Raw genomic sequence first — 23805 nt, forward strand, 5'->3', positions numbered from 1 at the left:
AGGACCCCAAGATCATGACCTGAGCCAAAGGCAGACGCTTACCCAACTGAGCCACCCAGGTGCCCTGAAATTATTTACGCGTTGATTTTCTGTAACCTCTATGAGGATGGAGGATGTATTTACACCTCATGAGAGTAGGAATCTGGCCTACCTGTTCTCTATCCCCAGTGCCTCACAGATAATAAGTACTCAAAAAACTATACATAATAAAAAAAAATGAATATAAAAGGGGAAAAGAGAAAATTTAATGAGTAAGGGGAACATTTATTTCTTCCAGGTATGTAGCTGACATGGTGCCCTGAAATTATTTACGCGTTGATTTTCTGTAACCTCTATGAGGATGGAGGATGTATTTACACTTCATGAGAGCAGGAATCTGGCCTACCTGTTCTCTATCCCCAGTGCCTCACAGATAATAAGTACTCAAAAAACTATACATAATAAAAAAATGAATATAAAAGGGGAAAAGAGAAAATTTAATGAGTAAGGGGAACATTTATTTCTTCCAGGTATGTAGCTGACATGTGGAATAAGCTAAATGAGAAGAATGACATAGGGAAATAAGAATTTTTAAGGTTGGTTATTAATAAAATAATAACATTGACCTTTGCAATTTCTATCTTAACAGTGCCATCAAATATTAGAGGGGAAAAAAAGTTCCTAAGAGAACACAGATACAGCTGTCATTATCATGATCAACAAAACCCCAGAAAATTCACTTTAGGATTCGCAAGATTGGGAGTGGTACATTTCCCCTAATCTTTGTGGTTAGAGAAAATGAAATCTAACTACAGAAGTTGAAAATGAGCACACTTTAAAACTATACTAACTAGGGGTGCCTGGGTGGCTCAGTCAGTTGAGCCTCTGACTCTTGGTTTCGGGTCAGGTCACGATATCAGGGTCGTGGGATTGAGCCCCGGGCTGGGCTCTGCGCTGAGCCAGAGTCAGCTTAGGATTCACTCTCTCCTCTCCCTCTGTCACTCCCGCTTGTGCTCTCTCTCTAAAATAAATAAATAAATCTTTTAAAAAATAAATAAATAAAACTACACTGACTAAAGATATTTATAAGCAAGGAGCCATCTAAAATACTCAAAAAAAAAAATCAAACCACAAATAATATTCTATATTTCAAGGCCCTGGAGAGTAGACTCAGTTGAGAATTCATTTAACAAGGTAATACAGGGGCACCTGGGTGGCTCAGTCAGTTAAGCTGAGGTCATGACCTCCAGGTCCTGGGATGGAGCCCCGCATAGGGCTTCCTGCTCAGCAGGGAGTCTGCTTCTCTCTCTTTCTCTCTCTCTCTCCCTGCCCTCCCCACCACTCGTTCTCTCTCTCTAATAAAATCTTTTAAAAAAACGTTAAAAAACTGGGGCACCTGGGTGGCTCAGTCGGTTAAGCATCTGCCTTCGGCTCAGGTCATGATCCCAGAGTCCTGGGATCGAGCCCCGCGTTGGGCTCCTTGGTCAGTGGGGAGCCTGCTTCTCCCTCTCCCTTGCCTGCCACTCCCCTTGCTCGTGCTCTCTCTCTCTGTCAAATAAATAAATAAAATCTTAAAAAAAAAAAAAAGTTAAAAAACAACGTAATACAGAACACTTAAATATTTCTAAAAGTTATATACTAGATATATTATTTGTTTCCACAATCAGTTCTGTATCTCTACTTTTTAAAAATCTGCTTTAAATCATAAGGATTAACAGTATTTAAGAATTTTTAGAATAATTTATTTTCCTACACAACTTTTTCCCTTTCTGATTTTAACTGCTATAAGAACAAATAACTCTTTCCTTAGAGCTCAAATATATAAACACACAGAGAAAAAAACTTAAAGCTCCGCTTCATTCTATTCTCTCTCACTTCCCACAAGTAACATACTACTTTTAGAGTTTATGTGACCAATCTTTTTCTACATATCTATGAAATACATATTTACAAAGTATTTACATGAAAATTAGTTATATAAAAAAGAACAAAAGAAAAAGTTAATAATTGCTAGTTCACTGCATCTGGCAACAGAGCAACCGAAACAGCAGTATATGGATAATCTTTGGCCTCCAAGAGTGCAAGAAAGTTTTTCATACAAAATCTTGTATTTTCCAGAGCACAGGAAAATTTGTGGAAAAGCCCAAATCCTTAGTCATTACCCACTCCCAAAGATATCACTATGGTTTTCTCTTGTTTTTAAAAACCAGAATGGTGCCTACCTTCTTCTCACTCTAAACAAGTTATTTTTAGATTTTGTTTTCTTATATCAATATTTAACTGCTTATATTCCTTTGTCAAGATTTTTTAATTGACTTACTTGCTTTACTTTTTCAAAAGGAATTATATTTCATGCAGAATTTCAATACCTATTAAAATAGATTAACTGACTTAGAAAAGGTAAATAATCACAAATTTTGTGTTTAAAGACTTTCTTTGAAGTAATCTAGTTTTATCAGGACTTTCTATTCTTCTTCAGCTCACCAGCTCTCTAACAGAATCTGTGGTCTTGGGGTGCTCAGTTTAGAGTCTGCCTTCAGCTCGGGTCATGATCCCAGGGTCCTGGGATAGAGCCCCGCAGGGGGCTCCCTGCTCAGCAGGGAGTCTGCTTCTCCCTCTCCTTCTGCCAGCCACATTACTCCTGCCCCCTCATGTACACACACACTCTCTCAAATAAATAAATTAAATTAAATTAAGAGAAGTCTATGGTCTTGAAAGATAAACAAGTAATAACTTTTATTAAAGAAAAAATTTTCCCTATAATAAATTATTCCTTAAACCCATGTACACTGAACTCTATAGGGTAGGAGCTAGGTATTATTAAGGCAATTTTTTCTCTCAAAATATGCTGCCTAACTTTTCTAAGACCTGCAAATAACTTTTCTGTAACCTAAGGTTACATTGGTATGTATCACTTTATACCTAAAAGGGAATTCATTATCTACTCCAAAGCTTGAGGAAAAAAACTACTGCAACACAGTGTTTTGAGATATCAAGCAAAGAATTCATCCATAAAAACAGAAGGGATGGCCTGGAACTGCAAGTGTTAAAACATTACAAAACATTATAAATTTCCCCTCACAGCCTTTGGAGAATAAAATTTACTCTCAAAATTAAAAAGAAAGAAATTATGTAAACCCATTTTTTCCAGTCTTAGAACTCAAAATTAGTAACTATTCAATCTTCTGTTGGCTATTACCATTTAGCATGGCAACTTACAACTAACAAGCAAGTAATATAACGCACAAATTCAAATATTATGTTTAAGCCCATTTTGAGCCAGAAAAATAGAGCTAAATACGGGGGGAAAGGAAAGAGCTAGTAATTTAGTATAGCTGTGCCAAGAAAACATGAGCCCGAGCCCCCGCCCCCTGCAGCAAAAAGTGGATTTGTACCCTCCTTACAAACAGCAAGGACCATGGAATACATCTAATTTCCCTTTTTGCCCTCTTGCCAGTAAACTCCTAAGCCAAATTTAAATGCTTTGTTAAATAGCACTGTATATATTTTCTAGAAAAAGGCTGGAAAAGTATGAAGGAAGTTAGAAGGATAACATGTATTAGGGATCTTATGACATAGATATGACTTTATGATTTTCCTTACTATACAGATGAGGTCACTGAGCACTAGGGAGTCAAATAACTGGCTTAAACTCATTTAACTAGTAAGAATTGACCATGGTCTGCTTCACATTCCACATTCTCTCTTTCAATCTTATTCTTACTCAAAACTTTTACAATAACCTAAGTAACAATCCCTAGTGTCTACCTCTAGCCCAAATCTCTCTCCTGAGTTCCTATTAGACACTGCCTATTGCACAATTCCTCTTTGATAATCCACGGGTACATTTTTTTTATTTAGAAAAAAGTTACCTCAAACTCGATATCTCCAAATCCAATATCCTTCACTCTATTAAGGATACAAGGAGAATAACACAAACTTTGTGCATAAGGGCTCATAATATAGTGGTCAAAATAGAAAAAAAAAAATGAAACTCTATGATAAAGGTATATTCTGAATACTATCATAAGCTCTCAGCCAATAAGCAATAGCTCAACAAATTATACTGCACACTCTTGGCCAGTAAGCATTAACACATCACACTCCAAATGCTCCAAGCCAATGACAGTTCCAAATGCACTATCCTGAGTGAAGTATTTCCTAAAATACATGGACTCTACTCTTCTGAACCCATTCTTGTTGCCACTGATGAATAGTTTTGACCTAGAATAGCCAAAAAGTGTGTGGAGGTTATAGTATTAAATGCTGAGACCCAAGTTTTACAGAGGCTCAACGCCGCTTCAAATATATGGTTGAAGAAACAGAGTGAGAGTCAATTAGAAATTGAAAGTCCTCTAGCTAACTTTATGAAGAGCTTCAGAAATAATACTACACACTGGGAGACCTGATAAACAATTATATGAATGGTAAAGGAACACAACATGACCACCAGGAACATTCAGAGCTTTGGAGAATTTAAAGAAAACAAGTTGCCAGTATACCAAGCCAGGAACGTATCTTTATAGGGACCATTACTGTAAGTCTACCTTGGGAAAGCTAAGGGCAAATTCAATTAGTACTACAATATCCAGAAATGCAGGTCATACACTAAATAAGACATCCCTTTACTTTCACAATGATTCAAATATATATTTACCTAAGCAGGACAAAGAATATTTACATTATCTGAAAAAGCTATCAACAGGTTCCTCCATTTTCCAACTACATATCTATGGAGGCCATATCATCTTCATACATTTCAATGGAAATAACATGTAACAATATAGATTCACTACAGAAGCAAATATCACAATCTGTCTTAACCCTTACATCAAAAGAATTTGCAAAAATGTAAAACAATACTACCCCCAAATTTTTGTTTTGGAAAATATATTTTATGAAATATTTATATTAATAGGTAATATGTTTATAATTTTTAATGAATCAATATTTTCAAATTTTCTCAATTTTAATGTTCAATATGGTAAATATTAACAGATACGATCTTTATAAATAAAAGCTCTTGGGGAGTCCTTAGTAATTAAGGTACTGAGACCAAAATGACTGAGAACAAAGTTATATGTGATCAATAAAGATTTATTTATCAAGAAATACAATCATAACTTGAATGTGAAAGGGGAGGTGTAGAAAGGAACCACTTTGAAATACACCAGTGCACTCTAGCCTTCTCAATAAGGCCTGCTCTCAGGTGAAACTACTTAACCAAAGCCTAATCAGCTGGGGTATTATCAGAGCCTAACTAAACTGGGAGAAGGTAAATAACGAACTGCAGCCAAGTCTAGCCATCCAGTCCATCTAACTAGGAGGGAGAAAAAACAACTTTGAAACACTTGTGAACTTCACAGTCCAGAAGCATAGGCTCACTAAAATCCTGAGACCTAATCACAAGAATAGAGACCACTTCCCTTCCCCCCAATACCTCTCCACAACACCACTAAAGGCCTACTTAGAACAATTCCTTTTATACAATACATCACATCTAGCTATCAAGAAAAACTTACAAGCCACACCAAAACACAAAAGTACATAATTGGAAGACACAGAGCAAGTTCAGAACCAGACATGACAGGGATGTTAGAATTACCAAACTAGGAATATAAAAAAACTATAATCAATATGTTAAGCGTTCTAACAAATGAAGTAGACAAGATGCAAGAACAGGTGAGCAATGTAAACAGAGATGAAGAATGCCTTTGATGGTCTTATTAGTAGACTAGACACAGCTGAGGAAACAATCTTTGAGCAAAAAAATATACCAACAGAATCCTCGAAAACTAAAAACGAAAAAGACTAAACAAAGAGAATATGCAAGGACTGTAGAACTACAAAAAGTGTAAGATATGTGCAACTGGAACACCAGAAAGAGAAGAATGAAAGGCAGAGAAGAAATGTTTGAAACAACAACTGAAAATTTCCCCTGTATTAACATCAGAGACCAAACTGAGGATCCAAAAAGTTCAGAGAACACCAAGGAAGACAAATGCCAAAAAAAAACAAAACCCAAACCAAACCAAAACAAACAAACAAAAACCCTAGGCAGATCATTACCAAATTACAGAAAATTAGAGATAAAGAAAAAAATGATGAAAGAAGCCAGAGGGGGTAAAACACCTCACTTATACAGGAACAATGATAAGAATTACATTCAACTTCTCCCCAAAACATGCAAGAGAAATAAGTGAAATATTTAAGGTGTTTACAGAAAACCACCTCCAACCTAGAATTCACTACACTGCAAAATTACCCTTTAAAAGTGAAGAAAAAAATGAATACTTTATCAAACACTGAAAAAATTTATTGCCAATAGACCTGTCTAGTAGGAAGTGTTAAAAAATATTCTTTAGAGAAAGAAAAATAATGGGCCAGAAACTCTGATCTCTACATAAGTAAAAGAAGAGCACTCGAGAAGAAATAGATGAAGGTAAAATAATAACTTTGTTATTCTTAATTGATCGCTTCTCAGCCTTTTGGCTAAGATCAAGTGTATTATTCTAAACAGCAATAACATATCTGATTATGTAAACTTATGTATATATATTATGTGCATATATATGTGCCTATGTATGATTATATATAAGTGTAATGAACAATAGCAATAATACAAGAAATAGGAGGAAGGAACTGGAATTATTTTGTTATTATAAGACTCACACTACTGCTCAGTTGTATAGTGTTATGTGACAGTGGATTTGGATTAGTTGTAAATGTATTATTGTAAACTCTAGGGCAGCTACTATCAAAAGTAAAAAAAAGAAGTATAAGACTGATATGCTAAGGAAGAGAAAGTGGAATCACATAAAATGCTCATTTAAAACCACAACAGACAGAGGCTGGGAAGATGGTGGAGTAAGAGGACCCTAAGCTCACCTCGTCCCATGAATACAACTAAAAAACACTCACATCAGCATAAATAACACAGAAAACAACCCTAAGACTGGCAGGAAAAACTCCACAACTAAAGGTAGAGGCCACATCAAAGAGGATAGGAAGGGCAGAGACATGAAGGGGAGCCAAAAGGACTGCTACATCTGGGGGTTGGAGGGAGCTGCCCACAGAAAGAGAAGTGAGAAAGAGACTATTACACCAGGGAGCCTGGACCAGGAAGACAAAGTCCCATAATATTTGGCTTTATAAACAAGAAGAGCCAACTTTCATATGTTCTTCTTTATTTTTAAGTTTTATTTATTTTTTTAGTAGTCTGTACATCCAACATGGGACTTGAACTTAAGACCCCCAGATCAGGAGTCTCATGTTCTTCCAACTGAGGCAGCCAGGGACCCCTCCTGAGTTCTTATAACCACAGGGACCTAAAACCTGAAATTTCAAAAATCAGCAAGCTTGGTTCAGGGAGAGACCAAAGGGCATAGCAAGTGAGTCCTCACACTGAAAGAGATAGCACAACAAACAGCTCATGGAGATACAGTGTACAATCAGCAGTTTGAAAAATGCCTGTGGCATATAGGACAGAGAGCTATTTACTCATCTCAGAGGGTATCCTGGAGGGGCAGGGATCATAGGAAGACCCCGCCAGGAACAAAGGAGCTATCAGGCACCTTCTCCCTCCCCTGCCCCTAAGCATAAACACACAGCCACCTACAGGAACAAGTGTGCCAACACTCACTACCTAACTTGCTTACACCAAGACCCACCCTCTCATGCTTCAGCAGATGGCCCTTTCTAGTCATGCTTCCATCAGTCCAGGCGCTCTGGGTTCCTCCCCAGAAGACCTGGGCAAACCTTGACACCACAACATCACCCAACCACCTTGATGGGTCCTCAGTTCTGGCAGCCATAGTGGCGCACCAGTCCCTATGGAAACCTGAGTTGTAGCTTGTTCAAATTGCACACCCCGCCCACACAGCCCCTAGTGCCTATGACAGCATCTGCAGGTCTCATTTCACAGGCACATCTGCATACATCTTGTTAAAACTATTGCCCCAGGATATAAAATCAATGCACAGAAATCAGCTGCATTTCTATACACTAACAATGAGACAGAAGAAAGAGAAATTAAGGAGTCGATCCCATTTACAATTACACACAAAACCATAAGATACCTAGGAACAAACCTAACCAAAGAGGCAAAGGATCTGTACTCAGAAAACTATAGAATACTCATGAATGAAACTGAGGAAGACACAAAGAAATGGAAAAACGTTCCATGTTCATGGATTGGAAGAACAAATACTGTTAAAATGTCTATGCTACCTAGAGCAATCTACACATTCAGTGCAATCCCTATCAAAATACCATCAACTTTTTTCACAGAGCTGGAACAAATAATCTTAAAATGTGTACAGAAGACCCTGAATAGCCAAAGGAATGTTAAAAAAGAAAAGCAAAACTGGTGGCATCACAATTCCGGACTTCAAGCTCTATTACAAAGCTGTGATCATCACAACAGTGTGGTAATGGCACAAAAACAGACACATAAATCAATGGAACAGAATAGAGAACCCAGAAAGGGACTCTCGACTCTATGGTCAACTAGACTTAGACAAAGCAGGAAAGAATATCCAATGGAAAAAAGACAGTCTCTTCAACAAATGGTGTTGGGAAAACTGGACAGCCACATGCAGAAGAATGAAACTGGACCATTTCCTTACACCACACATAAAAATAGACTCAAAATGGAAGAAGGACCTAAATGTGAGACAGGAATCTGTCAAAATCCTAGAGAACACAACAGCAACCTCTGTGACCTCAACCACAGCAACTTCTTCCTAGACACATCACCAAAGACAAGGGAAACAAAGGCAAAAATGAACTACTGGGATTTCATCAAGATAAAAAGCTTTCGCACACCAAAGGAAACAGTCGACAACACCAAAAGACAACTGACAGAATGGGAGAAGATATTTGCAAATGATATATCAGATAAAGGGCTAGTATCCAAGATCTTTAGAACTTCTCAAACTCAAAACCAAAAAAACAAAGAATCCAGTCAAGAAATGGGCAGAAGACATGAACAGACATTTCTCCAAAGAAGACATACAAATGGCCATCAGATACATGAAAAGATGCTCAACATCACATGGCATCAGGGAAATACAAATCAAAACCATAATGAGATACCACCTCACACCGGTCAGAACGGCTAAAATTAACAAGTCAGGAAATGACAGATGTTGGTGAGGATACAGAGAAAGGGGAACCCTCTGACACTGTTGGTGGGAATGCAAGCTGGTGCAGCCACTCTGGAAAACAGTATGGAGGTTCCTCAAAAAGTTGAAAATAGAGCTACCCTATGACCCAGCAATTGCTCTACTGGGTATTTACCCCAAAGATACAAATGTAGTGACCCAAAGGTGCACCTGCACCCAATGTTTATAGTAGCAATGTCCACAATAGCCAAACTATGGAAATAGCCCAGATGTCCATCAACAGATGGATAAAGAACTATGTATATATACAATGGAATACTACTCAGCCATCAAAAAATGAAATCTTGCCATTTGCAGCGACATGGATGGAACTAAAGGGTATTATGCTAAGCAAAATAAGTCAATCAGAGAAAGACTATCATATATCACCCATATGTGAATTTTAAGAAACAAAACAGAGGATCATAGGGGAAGAGAGGAAAAAATAAAACAAGACGAAATCAGAGAGGGAAACAAACCATAAGAGACTCTTAATCATAGGAAACAAACCCAAGGTGGCTGGAGGGGAGGGGGTAGGGGGATGGGGTAACTGGGTAATGGACATTAAGAAGGGCACGTGATGTAATGGGCACTGGGTATTTATATAAGCTTAATGAATCACTGAACTCTACCTCTGAAACCAAGAATACGTTATTTGTTAATTAATTGAATTTAAATTAAAAGAAATACCATGACCTATAAAAAAAATTTTTTTTAATTAAAAAAGAGATTGTCAGAGTAGATCAAAACACAAGGCCCAACTATATGCTATCTACAAGAAACTCACTTTAAATACAAAGACACTTTAAAAGTAAATAAATGGTGAAAAATATACTGTGCTAACACTAATCAAAAGAAAGCAGGAGTAATTTCAAAACTTGGAAGCAACCCAGATATCCTTCAGTAGGTGAATGGATGCATAAACTGTGGTATATCCAGATGATAAAATATTATTCAGTACTAAAAAGAAAAGAGCTATCAAGCCATGAAAAGACTTAAATGCATGTTACTAACTGAAAAAAGTCAATCTGAAAAGCCTACCCAGTATGATTAAAACTATATGACATTCTAAAATAAGCAAAATTCAAGACAATAAGAACAGAGGTTGTGGTTGGCAGAGGGAAGAAGATTTTTATAGCAGTGAAAAAACTCTATATGGTATTATAATGATGGATATATGTCATTACAGTTTTGTCCAAACCCACAGAATGTACAACATCAAGAGTATATCCTAAAGAAAACTATGGACTCTGGATGATAATGATGTATCAATGTACGTTCATCCTTGGTAAAAAAAAAAAAAAAAAAAAAAAAATGTACCATTTCTGATGAACGATGCTGATAACGGCTATATGAGAAATCTCTGCACCTTCTTCCCAATTCTTGTTATAAATATAAAACTGCTCTAAAAAAATTAAGTCTATAAAGCAATAATAATGTTAACATTTTTGTTTCTAGAAAGCAAGTATACCAATGTTTGCTCAACATTTATTAACATTTTCAATTAATCACTTTAAATATCCAATAAATACTAGAGAAACTCAATAAAATAACAGACAAGCTCGAGACCTATTCCTCAGATTGTTTTAAAACCCATGTCATATTTTAAATTTGTAAGTAACTTTTACTTTTTGAATAGTAGAGACGATTTTTTTTTTAATTTCAGTAATAAAAAGAAAACTCAAGCCTTTTAAAAACCAAATGGCCATCCAATAATCAACTTAATGAAATGAGTTATTATATATAAAAGAACTTAAACCAGTCTCTGGCACATAGTAAATGCTCAACAATTGTTAGCTGTATCTCTACATTTATCAAGTCCTTTCCATCTGACCAAACAATTCCTAAACTATCCAGACACAATATTTTCCACTTACCTTTTTTTTTTTTTGAGAGAGAGAAAGTGCATGCACATGCGCATGTGAGCAGTAAAGGGGCGGGCACAGAGGGAGAGGGAGAGAGAATCTTAGCAGGCTCCATGCCCAGGGCAGAGCCCAAAATGGATCTCAATCTCACAACCCTGAGATCATGACCTAAGCTGAAATCAAGAGTCAGACAGTTAACCAACTGAACCACCCAGGTACCCCTCCACGTATTTAAATTTTCAGCAACTTTCAATATCCTGAATTCTGGTATTTCTATAAAATTGGTGCATATTTCTTCCATTTTCAGTGACACCACGAGCATATTCTATGACAGGTATTTATGGGAAAAGTATTTCTCAAAAACCATTTAAAGTTAAATTAAAACAATTACCTCTAGAAAAAAAATTTTTAATATTGAATACAAATAAGCATTACTTTTGATAAGTATTCTTGAGTTTTTAGAATATGAGAGGGTAAGTTTACTAACTCCATTAGTAAAAGCTAGCTTAGTGATTTGCCCAATTATTCAAATATATGTAGCCAACAGAATTTAAGACTTTTTTTTCATAAAAGGCCTAGACTAAGGATGGAAATATCTAAGTATTTAGAACTCAACATGAAGAAGGAAACCTCAGTAAGGTTATAGCTGATGCCTGCGTTTACATTATCAAAACTTTGAAGATTTGTTTCTTTCAAAGATACAATAGCTAGGCAAAAAAAGAAAAAAAAAACCCAACAACTTTATTTTCAAGAATTTAAGATAAAATCACCTATTTCTTTTTTTTTTTCTTAAAGATTTTATTTATTTGACAGAGAGTGACACAGCAACAGAGGGAACACAAGCAGGGAGAGTGGGAGAGGGAGAAGCAGGCTTCCCGCCAAGCAGGGAGCCCGATGCGGGGCTCGATCCCAGGACCCTGGGACCACGACCTGAGCAGAAGGCAGACGCCCAACAGACTGAGCCACCCAGGTGCCCCAAAATCACCTATTTCTTCACACTTGCTCATTGCTGTTTTGAAATTAATTCTAAAGATAATCTATATTAACATTGGCCCTTTTATCTTCAAATATGAAGTATTATTTTTTTAAGATTTTATTTATTTATTAGAGAGAGAGAAACAGCGAGAGAAGAAACACAAGCAGGGGGAGTGGGAGAGGGAGAAGCAGGCTTCCCGCAGAGCAGGGAGCCCGATGTGGGGCTCGATCCCAGGATCCTGGGATCATGACCTAAGCCAAAGGCAGACACTTAGTGACTGAGCCACCCAGGTGCCCCTGAAGTATTATTTTTATGACAAAATACAAAATAGCTTTCTGAAACGTTCTTAAAGTGAAGAAACTTTACTACTCATTCTACATAAAACACCAGTGAATAATAAGCTATCTTATGCGATATTCTTACCTATTACATCTAATTATACAGATAAAAAATTATAAATTTTATAAATTGTAATTGTACACTTACAAATAATATAGCAGAAATGTTTGTAAAAAATTTACCTTAAAAATATTAATTTATTATTTTAAAAATCAAAGTTATATCCACATGCAAAAGAATGAAATTGGACTCCTACTTCACACTATATACAAAAATTAACTCAAAGTGGACCAATGACCGGGCGCCTGGGTGGCTCAGTTGGTTAAGCGACTGCCTTCGGCTCAGGTCATGATCCCAGGGTCCTGGGATCGAGTCCCACGTCGGGCTCCCAGCTCAGCGGGGAGCCTGCTTCTCCCTCTGACCCTCTCCTCTCTCATGCTGTTTCTCTCTCGCTCGCTCTCCAATAAATAAATAAATAAAATCTTTTTTAAAAAAAGTGGACCAATGACCTAAATATAACAGATAAACTCCTGGAAGAAAGACTCTTAGAAGAAAACCTAAGAGAAAATCTTCATGACTTCGGATTTGGCAACGGATTCTTAGATATGACACCAAAAGCACGAACAACAAAAGAAAAAAAAATAAGCTATAGTGGACTTCATTAAAATTTAAAAATTTAGTGCATCAAAGGACATTATCAAAAAAGTGAAAAGACAACCTACAGAATGGGAAAAATATCTGCATATCATATATCTGGTATGTGTGTAATATCTAGAACATATAAAGAACTATTACAGCTCAACAACCAAAAAGCAAACAACCTAATTAAAAAATGGACAAAGATGTGAACAGAAATTTCTCCAAAACAGATATACAAATGCCCAACAAAAACATGAAAACATTTTAGGCATCATTAGACATTAGGGAAATGCAATGTCACTTCACATCCACTAGGATGGCTATTTAAAAAAAAGAAAGAAAAAGAAAAGAACAATAACAAGTGTTGCTGAGGATATGGAAAAACTGGAACCCTCATACATTGCTGGTAGGAATGAAAAATAGTTCAGATGCTGTGGAAAACTTTTTGATCGTTCCTCAAAAAGTTAAATATAGAATTACTATATTCCCTAGCAATTCCACTCCTAGGTGTATACTCAGAAGGACTGAAAATAGGTACTCAAACAAATGCATATACAAACATGTTTGTGGCAGTTCTACTGACAATAACCAAAAGGAGGACAGAACCCAGATGTCCACCAACGTATGAACAGAGAAACAAACTGTGGTGTATATACATATACATATACACACACACACACAATGGAATTATTCAACCATAAAAAAGTGAAGTATTGATACATGCTACAATTTGGATGAACCTTGAAAACATTATGCTACACGAAGAGGCAGACACATAAAATATCTAGAATAGGTTAAGTCCATAGAGACAGAAAACAGATTAGTGGTTACCAGGTACTGGGGAGGATGCGGAAACAGGGAGTAACTGCTTAATGGGTATAGGGTTTTCTTTTATAGTGATGAAAATGTTTCAGAAGTAGATAGAGGTAGTGGTTGCACAACATTTTAAATGTACAAAATGCTGCTGAACTGCTCACTTTAGAATGGTTAATGTTACATAATATGAATTTCACATCGATAAAAAAACTTAGAAACTGAAGTTATATATTCTTACTATAAGATCAAGTTTATGTATTCATTTACCATTTTCAACAAAGAATGAAAAACCTGGATTCTTACTCTAATATTAGCTTGCTGCGGGAATGGGGGGGGGCATCTTTTGTTTGCCTCTCCAGATATCAAGGCAAACCTTCTCCTTTTATAAACTAGTAAGACTATGAATTTCCCAATCACACAATTTGGATGAGTTTGATCTCACTCCTAAATCAAGAGGTGATCACTGACTGGCTTAATCCTATCAGTGAATGCCATCCTCTTTAACAGTATGGTTGGTTGAAGATAAGCAAGCAACCCAATATGCCCCAGTGAAATATTAGGAGAGAAAATAGCAGGGAAAAAAGCTTCCCATCATACCTTTTATTTTTCTTTTTAATTTTAATTCCAATATAGTTAATACACAGTGTTATATTAGTTTCAGGTGTACAATATAGTGATTCAACAATTCTATATATTACCCAGTGCTCATCAAGATAAGTGTACTCTTAATCCCCTTCACCTATTTCACCATACCCCTACCCACCTCCCCTCTGGTAACCATCTGCTTGTTCTCTATAATTAAAAGTCTGTTTTTTGGTTTCTCTCTCTCTCTTTCCTTTGTTCATTTGGTTCTTAAATTCCACATATGAGTGAAATCATACAGTATTTGTCTTTCTCTGACTGACTTTGCTTAGCATTATGCTCTCCAGCTCCACCCACGTTGTTGCAAATGCCAAGATTCATTTTTTTATCTGAGTAACATTCGTGTGTGTGCGTGCACACACATGCTCACAACATCTTCTTTATCCATTCAGCTATCAATGGGCACTTGGGCTGCTTCCACAATTTGGCTATTATAAATAATGCTGCAATAAACATAGGGGTGCATGTATCTTTTCAAATTAGTGTTTTCTTATTCTTTGGGTTCCTGTCATTCCCTCTAAGCCTGTAAGATAAAGCAACTATTTTGTTTATCTAGATGCAAACTTAGAAAGATGGCACTGTGGGGGCGCCTGGGTGGTTCAGTCGTTAAGCATCTGCCTTTGGCTCAGGTCATGAGCCCGGGGTCCTGGGATCGAGCCCCACATCGGGCTCCCTGCTCAGCGGGAAGCCTGCTTCTCCCGCTCCCACTCCCCCTGCTTGTGTTCCCTCTCTCGCTGTGTCTCTCTCTGTCAAATAAATAAAATCTTTAAAGAAAAAAAAAAAAAGATGGCACTGTGAAGAGAAAATAGAAGCCAAGATATAGAATGAACAAAATAATCGTTACATTATTGAGCTACTGGATTAAGCCTTATCTACAGCTGTACTTTTCAGTAACAGGTCAATAAATTCTTTAAGATAGTTTGAGTTGAGTTTCCTATTATTTACAAACAAAAGCATCTAAAATTATATACTACCTAAATGACCTTTCAAAAACAGTCTTCAATTACCTTACCCATAAAAGCAATAATCCCTAAATTAACTCTCTCCCAGAAATGTTATTCAAATGAAAGACATATGTGAAAGCACTATGAGAACTACCTACATGCCCTAAGATCAAGCCACTGATGTTTTTTTATTCTAGAATGCATTTCCTTAAATAATAAATCCAGCATTTACCACATGAAAGTTAGTTTTCTTACAAAGATAATTCTTTTACTCTAGAATCCATTTCTTTAAAAAGATAAAGCTATGACTGACCACATAAAAGTCACTTATTAAAGACACGATGATATAATTAGATCTGCACTGGCAATCAGAAAACCTAGGCTGCCATTCCAGCTGTCTCTTATCATACGGGGAACTTTGAGGAAGTCAAATACTCATTTATAAAATATTTAAGGTTTCTTCCAAGTTTGATAATTCTAGATACCTTGAGTTGTTACAAAGGTTGTTAATTTTTCTTTTTCTAAATAGGAATAAATACATTTTTTCAATATAACTGATGATTATTAGTTTAACTTTTCCATATCACCTATAATTACAAACTTTATATACTATAGACTTTTCCTTAACACTTAAATTCCATCAAGTGTAACATATGGTATTGTATTATAGGGAAGTGATATAGAAGATGCTATGACAGATGGAGTTAGCAATACAAATAATAATAAGACACAGCCCCCCAGAATCTCCTCAAAAGTTTATATAATAATTTTTGCCCAGTAAAAATATATTATATTCAGCATTTTTAAAAATTGTTTTTAAAAACATTTAAAAACATATATTTCAGTATATATACATAGCAACACACATATGTACACACACACATATATATGGGCATATAGAGAAGAGGTTCCTTCAGAAGAAAAAGTTATTTTACTAAAAACTTTTTTTTTAAGAACTTCGTTTCTTAATCTTAAATTTCTCATACTAAAAATAAAAGCAAAGCTATGCTGATAATACATTCTTTTGAATTTGTACCAACATAACATCATATAAGTTATTATAACAAAGTATAAGAATATGATACTACTTTGAATGCATACAACTTTTCTTCCAGAAAGCTTTAAAGTCTATACAAAATAAAGGCTAAGCTAGATTTTCCCATTTCTACAGGTGGTAAAACAAAAGGACTTGTCAAAGGTCATAAGCTGGGGCACCTGGGTGGCTCAGTTGGTTAAGCACTGACTCTTGATTTCGGCTCAGGTCATGATCTCAGGGTCTTGGGACCCAGCCCTGTGTCAGGCTCCTTGGTCATTGCAGTCTGCTTGAGGATTCTCTCCCTCTCCCTCTGCCTCTCACCCTCTCACTCGCTCACGCAGCTCTCTCGCTCTCTCTCAAATAAATAAATAAATATTTTTTAAAAAGATCATAATTTAAGTGCAGGCCAGAAATATGTCTCACCTAATTTCTAAGCATATCTTTCTACCAATGAAATGTTACAAATCTAGCCAAGCCCCACCACCCCCGAACCAGGGTATCTCACAGTGCTATCTTTGGTGATAGAACAGCCAAACCATCAGGTAACTACTTAACATGAAAAGACTTAGATCCATTTGACAATGAATTATAAGGTTTATTTTACTCTATGGCAAGTCTAAGGGTCAAACTGAATTCACTACCAGACCCTTATCTACAAACATCTACTGGGCACTTATTATATGCAGTGGTTCTACCTAAAGTTTAAAGTAAAATTATAAAGAAGTATAAGATTTGATCACTATCTTCAGGTATATACTACGTAGTTAAGCAAGAGGACACACCCATAAAACAATAGGACAAGTTTGTGTCTAAGTGTAAAAATAGTAGATTCACTCCTTGAACAATTGATTAATTATTGCACAACTGAGAAGGAAGGAAAGCATGGTTAAGTACACAGATTGTGGGAGCCATTTTGCCTCCTTTAGTCATTTGCTAGGCCTGCAACCCTAGACAAATTATTAACCCTCACTGTGCCTCAATTTCCTTGTGAAAAAGAAAAATAATACCTTCCAGGGATTGGGATTGATGGGGAAGGGGATGTATGACCTGGATTCACAGACTTGGTAACATTTATACCCATTAATGCAGATAAAAATGTTAGAAATATATCAGGCATAGTACACTCTCAATAAATATCAGCTATTAAAACTAGTATTTACTGCAAGGAATGACCAATAAGGACCAAAAGCCAGTATCAAGGATTACCAATGGGAAAGGACTCAGGAAACAGGCTGAAAAGAGATGGAACTTGAAAAATCTGATGGCTGTGAAGTACAAAAGAAGGATGATATTCCAGGCAGAAATCACAGCAAGAACAAAGGTATCAGTACTCACAATTTATACACAGATCAATAAATATAACACTTTTAAGGGGAAAAAACAAGAATTCATGTAAGCGTGCAAGGTAATCTCTTACCCTTTGCCACCAAAGTACTCTCAAATGGCAGAGAAAAATATATCTCCTGGAAGACTGCGGACACAGGCTCAAATGGTCTCCCACAAAGTCAACATTTCTTCGAATTATATATTTTATCTTAAAAATTTATAAATGTTCAATTTGTCTCCATAATATAATCCTATTTATTTTCACTGAAGAAACACCTTAAGTAATTATTAGTAATTCAATTACTCAAAATTTTTTTCATATTCTTTAGGTAAATTTGACATCCCAGAAAGATGTCCATAGATTCATGTACCACTAATGGACCAGCACACTTCAAGAATCAAATATACTTTAGTTAAAGAAACAAGATAAAAAAAAGAAATTCCATGTATACCTGGGAATCTAGCATATGAAAGAAATAGTATTACAAATCAATGATCTGTAAAGGAATGACGACTCAATAAATGGTCGGGACACCACTGACTTGCTAGATGAAAGGGGTGGGAGACTAGATCCCTATCTCTTAGACTGTACACAAAAAGAAATTCTGTTTGAATAAATGATCTAAACATGAAAGTGAAAGCTTTAAATTTAAGAAATTATAAGAGAATATAATTAGGACATCAGAGCAGAATTTCCTAAAAGTGACTAAAAAACTTTAACAAATATAGGAGACCAATAAATTTCATTTTATCAAAATTAAAAACTTCTATATGGGGAGAGGGACACAATACTACTAAAAAACTCACCACAGCTGAGGAAGTTACTTTTTCATCACACATAAAAGATAATATTCAAACTATATTTAGAGGTTCTATAAATGAGTAACACAAACAATGCTACAGAAAAATGGGTGGACTATATGAACAGGTAAATTATACCATGCAAATCTACTTGCTTCTTAAATAAATTCCCTAGCTGGGAACAGCTCTTAAGGATTCTACTTACTTTATTTCCATGGGAAACTTCCTAGAGAAAGGGACAAACTACAGCCCCAATGCTGCCATTGATTTCCTGGCCAAAACTTATCCTCATCATTCCGCTCTAAATTCTCCTCACCCTCCACTAGCACCTCTGCTGATCTAGGCAGCCTGCTACCAAGCTGACCCAGACCCTTACTCTTAAGGGATCTGAACCCCTGTTTACCATTCTCTGTTTACGCTGTGCCTGCTGTACTTACACATTTACTATAATAACAGAATTGGGAGCACCAAGAGACACTCCAATGAATCCCTTGAATGCCAGACATACTCTACCCTGTCCTCATTGTGATGATGATCAGAATCAATTACTCTTGCCAGAAAGATGACTCCTTTTCTTCCCTGGTGTCCTCTGAACCCAAGGATCCAAAATAACCAGACAATAGGTATGGTATAAAGACTAATGGAGGGGAGCCTGGGTGGCTCAGCTGGTTAAGTGTCTGCCTTCGGCTCAGGTCATGATCTCAGGGTCGTGAGACTGAGCACCCACATTAGGCTCTGCGCTCAGCAAGGAGTCTACTTGAGATTTTCTCTCTCTCCCTCCTCCTCTGCCCCTCCCCCTCTACGTGCTGGCTCATGCATGCTCTCTCTCTCTCTCAAATAAATAAATCTTAAAAAAAAAAAAAAAAAGATTTGCAGCCAAAACTAAATCACTGAAAGTGTCTGGGCAGAATGAGCATAACGCAGAAACTGGGCTGAAAAATTAATAAGGATCTTATAAAGAATCAAAACAAACCCAGTATCATCAGTTTAGGTTCAGCAAAGACCTTGAGACCTGTGTGCAATCCTTGGGCTACTGCCAAAAAATGAACTCTCAGATTTCTTCAGTATAGTCCTAAACCCAGCCCATTAAACTCAGCAGACTAGGCACAACTATCTAAACATTTGTATGGACATTAAACTTACTAAGTCTACTTTCTCAGCCTAATCTTTCCACTAGAATATGCTTCCATAGATAATATGCATTCTCAATGCAACTTTTTATTTTCAGTTGGGCACTTTGATGGCATAATAACAGACCATAAAATCAACTAGCTATAAACATAAAAGCTATTGGCATAGAAATAACCATAAACTTCCCAATATTTACTATGGAATGAGAATGGGGAGGAAAAAAAGAGGACTTTACCAGATGAACCACACGAATATTAAAAAAGTCCTTCATAAAAGGTAAAGAATAACAGTGGTAAGTAAGTTTTAAAAGTATGCAGAAGGGGCGCCTGAGTGGCTCAGTCTGTTAAGTGTCTGCCTTCGGCTCAGGTCATGATCCCAGGGTCCTGGGATCGAGCCCCACATCGGGCTCCCTGCTCAGTGGGGAGCCTGCTTCTCCCCTTCCCTCTGCCACTCCCCTTACTTGTGCTCTCTCTCTCAAATAAATAAAATCTTTTAAAAATAAATAAATAATAAAAGTATGCAGAAAATACATTATTAAATCAAATACTTTCATTTGGATCATTTGGACTCCACCCAAAAATTATATAAACAAAAAGTATCTCCAACCAACTGGCATACCTACCACCAAAAACATAATTTTACATGCATTAGTGTCAAAATGGGATTATATAGAGAATGAACACATATCTTAGAGAGCTAATTCCCTAAAGCTAAATAAGCACACTCCCACTTCCTCAATTACCCAAATTAATTTTTTAAACACTATGCAATCCCTTAAACTATCTCAAATGCAGTATACCTTTTTTTCCTGTCATGATCACACTCAATTCTCATGTCCTCCACAGAATGATGAATATGATCCACAGTAGTCCCAATATCTATTCACATGGTCCACATGCTTCAACCAGTGCCATACTGTTGTGAATCTCACCATCTTTACCTGCACTTATGGACTCCCTTAACAGTATCCACTCTTCTTTTTCCCTAATACAGTTTTCTATATCTGGCTTACAATCTTCCTGTTAACCACTATTCCTATCATCATTTTTGGCAACTTGAATATCCTCATAAATGAGCCAGCCATTATTCCAGGCACCTAATTCCTTGACTTCCTTAACCCCAATGAATTCTTGTCCCATCCCACTTAAGTCACCCACCCTCATACCTTTAACCCTATTATCAATAGACACATCTCTGATTTCTTTATTTCTAGCATCCTATTCTCACAACACTTCTTCTTTCAGATGACTTGTATTAAGTACCATCACTCTATCCTTTGACCCCAAGGGTCCCATCCACTGACCCTACTACTCTTCCCCATTCATCGCCCCCTTCAAGGTCCGATCCTACACAAGCTTACATTCCAGCATCTAGTATTATAACCTATCCTTTGCAAATACACTAAACTCACATGTCACTCTCTCTACTCTCTGTGATTGAACCCAACCATCCACTAGTCCATGCCTGTATCTGAGCTTCTGAATTTTGCTGAGGAAAACATCTCATAACCCTATGGACTGAATTCACTCTAAAATTATCACCACAGATCTCAAATGAGCATTCAATATCGCCAGACATTCCTTCTATAATTTCCAAGTATATTCATTTTCCCAATCTCTGAGAAAACGATTTCATACTTTCTCTTCTCTCCTCAGACTTCCAACATTTCCTATTCTCACTTTAATCATAGCTAGTGACCTAGCCTCATACTATGTTAATATGGGATGTAATCAGACAAAACTCACCTCATTTCTGGACACCAATTCTATCAGTCTGCTTCTTTAACCATATTAACTGTATTATTTTATGTTAAAATGAAAAAAGCATCCCTGCTCTTATCTAGAGCCAACCTCTCCTCTCCACTTGCACTCTGCATCTCATTTTTTAATCTCTACTCAAATACTTTAGTTCTGCAACTTTCTCCTCTTTCTCCCTCATTACGACTTTCTTCCTCTCCTGAATCAACCCAACCCTCACTTGCCTCCTTCCCCAAAATTTATTCTCTATAGAACAGCCACATTAATCTCTTTAAATTGGAAATTGGCTCATTTCATTCCCTGTTCATGATCCAATGGCATCTCATGTTAAATAGCACAAAATTCAATTCCAAGAACCTTGAAGACCCTACGTGACCTGACCCCTACCTAACTTTCCAGCTTCATGTCCTATCAATCTACTTTTGTCTTCTTTCTGCCCTTCCAACATGCCAAGGTCATTCAAGTTTTAGGACAACTGCACTTGTCTTCTCTACCAAAAACTCTCTTCTTCCCAATCTTCCTATGGCTATCTCTTCTTATTACTCAAGTCTGAAACCAAAAGTATCTGTTCAGAAAGGCTCTTATTGAGGGGCACATGGGTGGCTCAGTCATTAAGTGTCTGCCTTCAGCTCGGGTCATGATCCCAGAGTCCTGGGATCGAGCCCCGTGCCGGGTTCCCTGCTCAGCAAGAAGCCTGCTTCTCCCTCTCCCACTCCCCATGCTTGTGTTCTCTCTCTCACTGTCTCTCTCTCTGTCAAATAAATAAATAAAATCTTTAAAAAAAAAAAGGCTCTTATTGAAAAACTGTCCCTGTTCCTATCTAAGGCTAAGTCCTCTACTTGTGCCATAAAATAGCCACAATTCTTGTTAGAAACTGATCTCTCCGTATTTTAAAAGATCTTATCTACCAGATATGTCTCCTCTTTACAGACACATTCTTTACCTCCCAATCTAAAGTTGGTACCCTGTTATTTTCTCTCATAGTTAACTATGGTAGATTATCTTATGGCAACTCAACACCATTTTCATCATTCAATGCTCTTTCCGGAGACTAAAAATCTGGGAACTACATTTTCCAAAATCTCTGGCAGCAAGTCTACTTTTGACGCTAACTCTTGAGAAGCATATGCAAAAGATTTGGAAGGCAAAAGGACAGTGGAAGCACTATTGCTCCTTCAGCAGCAATAATGGACAGGGATATGGCTGTCCGCAGATTACACCTGAAGTTTCACTAACAGCTTTCAGGTGTTCTCCTATGAATCGCACATTTCACTGATACAAAACTAGGACAAGCAGCAGCAGTTTTTCTACAACCCCAGCTCTTCCTGACATCTGAATGTAGCAGTTTCCCTTCTCTTATTGTTCCAGTCCTTTTAGTGGGTTTCTAAGCTTGTAATTGCCTGTATTAAATTCCTAATGGCTTAAAATATCTAAGGTGGTTTTTGTTTTCCTAACTAAACCCCAAATGATATACATCCTGCTCTCTAGAGCCCACTTATCAAAATCAATAATTTTATATTTGTTAATTTTTGTGTTTAATATCTTTCCCTCCTACTAGATTATTCCACAAGCACAGAGATCACATTTGTTATGCTAATTATTAATACCCCAAGCCTTGTATTTCAGGACAAATATTGGTTGAATGAATATAATACCTTGGTAAAATATAGTTCCACTCACTGTAACAAACATAACAACTCCAGCTTTCAAAGTTTCTCTATCATCTACCACAATTTCAACCGGTTAAAAACAATAGCTCCTGGACTTTGCCTTCCTCTCTTCATTTGTTTATTCAGCCACCCAGAGCCTTGGAATTACTCTTCATTTCTCCCCAGCACTCTGGCACTCCACATCCTGCACTAGAATACAACCAAGAACTCCCAAGTTGGCTTTTTACTTTTAGACCCATTAGATTGTCTCATTTGTGATTAACATGAAATGAGCTTATCTCTGTGATGAAACCAATAATGCCATCAGAGTTTCTGATCTAAATACCTAGCTCTGATCTTAAAAGTACCTATTGATCATCCTTTTATAAAATACATATAAACAAAAGTTATATTATATCCCTTAAAAATGTGCTCTCTAATTCATCTAAATAAGTGTTCAACAAGGAAAAATGAAACCTTTCAGTATATAACTAAAACCAAGTATAAAATTACTCCCCATTATTACAGTTTTATAGAAAATTCCTATTCAGAGAACTAAAATATTTCTGAGGAAAATCTACACACTACAGAAAGTGGGCATTTATTTAGTTGTCTGATTCAACTTTATTCAATAAATATTCATTAATGTGACAGGCACTGTTGGAGGCACTGGGTATGCCTCAGGGAGCAAAACAAAGATCCCTGCCCTCAGGAAGCCTATCAGAGAGGCTGGAGAAATAT

The 23805-nt window shown here is 36.7% G+C and overlaps 1 protein-coding gene and 1 pseudogene across 4 annotated transcripts in view; one reads left to right on the forward strand and one right to left on the reverse strand.

The window, feature by feature from the left end:
* Positions 1 to 23805, reverse strand: part of MNAT1 (MNAT1 component of CDK activating kinase) — a 201635-nt gene that overhangs the window by 149804 nt on the left and 28026 nt on the right. The window contains exon 1 of one of the 4 annotated variants that reach the window (XM_034993193.1): positions 1376 to 1404. The exons of the other annotated variants lie outside the window; for them this stretch is intronic. The gene's annotated coding sequence lies outside the window, so the exon portion shown is untranslated. Of the gene's footprint in view, positions 1 to 1375; positions 1405 to 23805 lie in introns of those variants that run through there. 4 annotated transcript variants of the gene reach the window in all.
* LOC118002752 lies at positions 6452 to 6561 on the forward strand (annotated as a pseudogene).

Source organism: Mirounga leonina, unplaced genomic scaffold (genome assembly GCF_011800145.1).
Source record: "Mirounga leonina isolate KUSES-001 unplaced genomic scaffold, KU_Mleo_1.0 Mir_82, whole genome shotgun sequence".
Taxonomy (NCBI): domain Eukaryota; kingdom Metazoa; phylum Chordata; class Mammalia; order Carnivora; family Phocidae; genus Mirounga; species Mirounga leonina.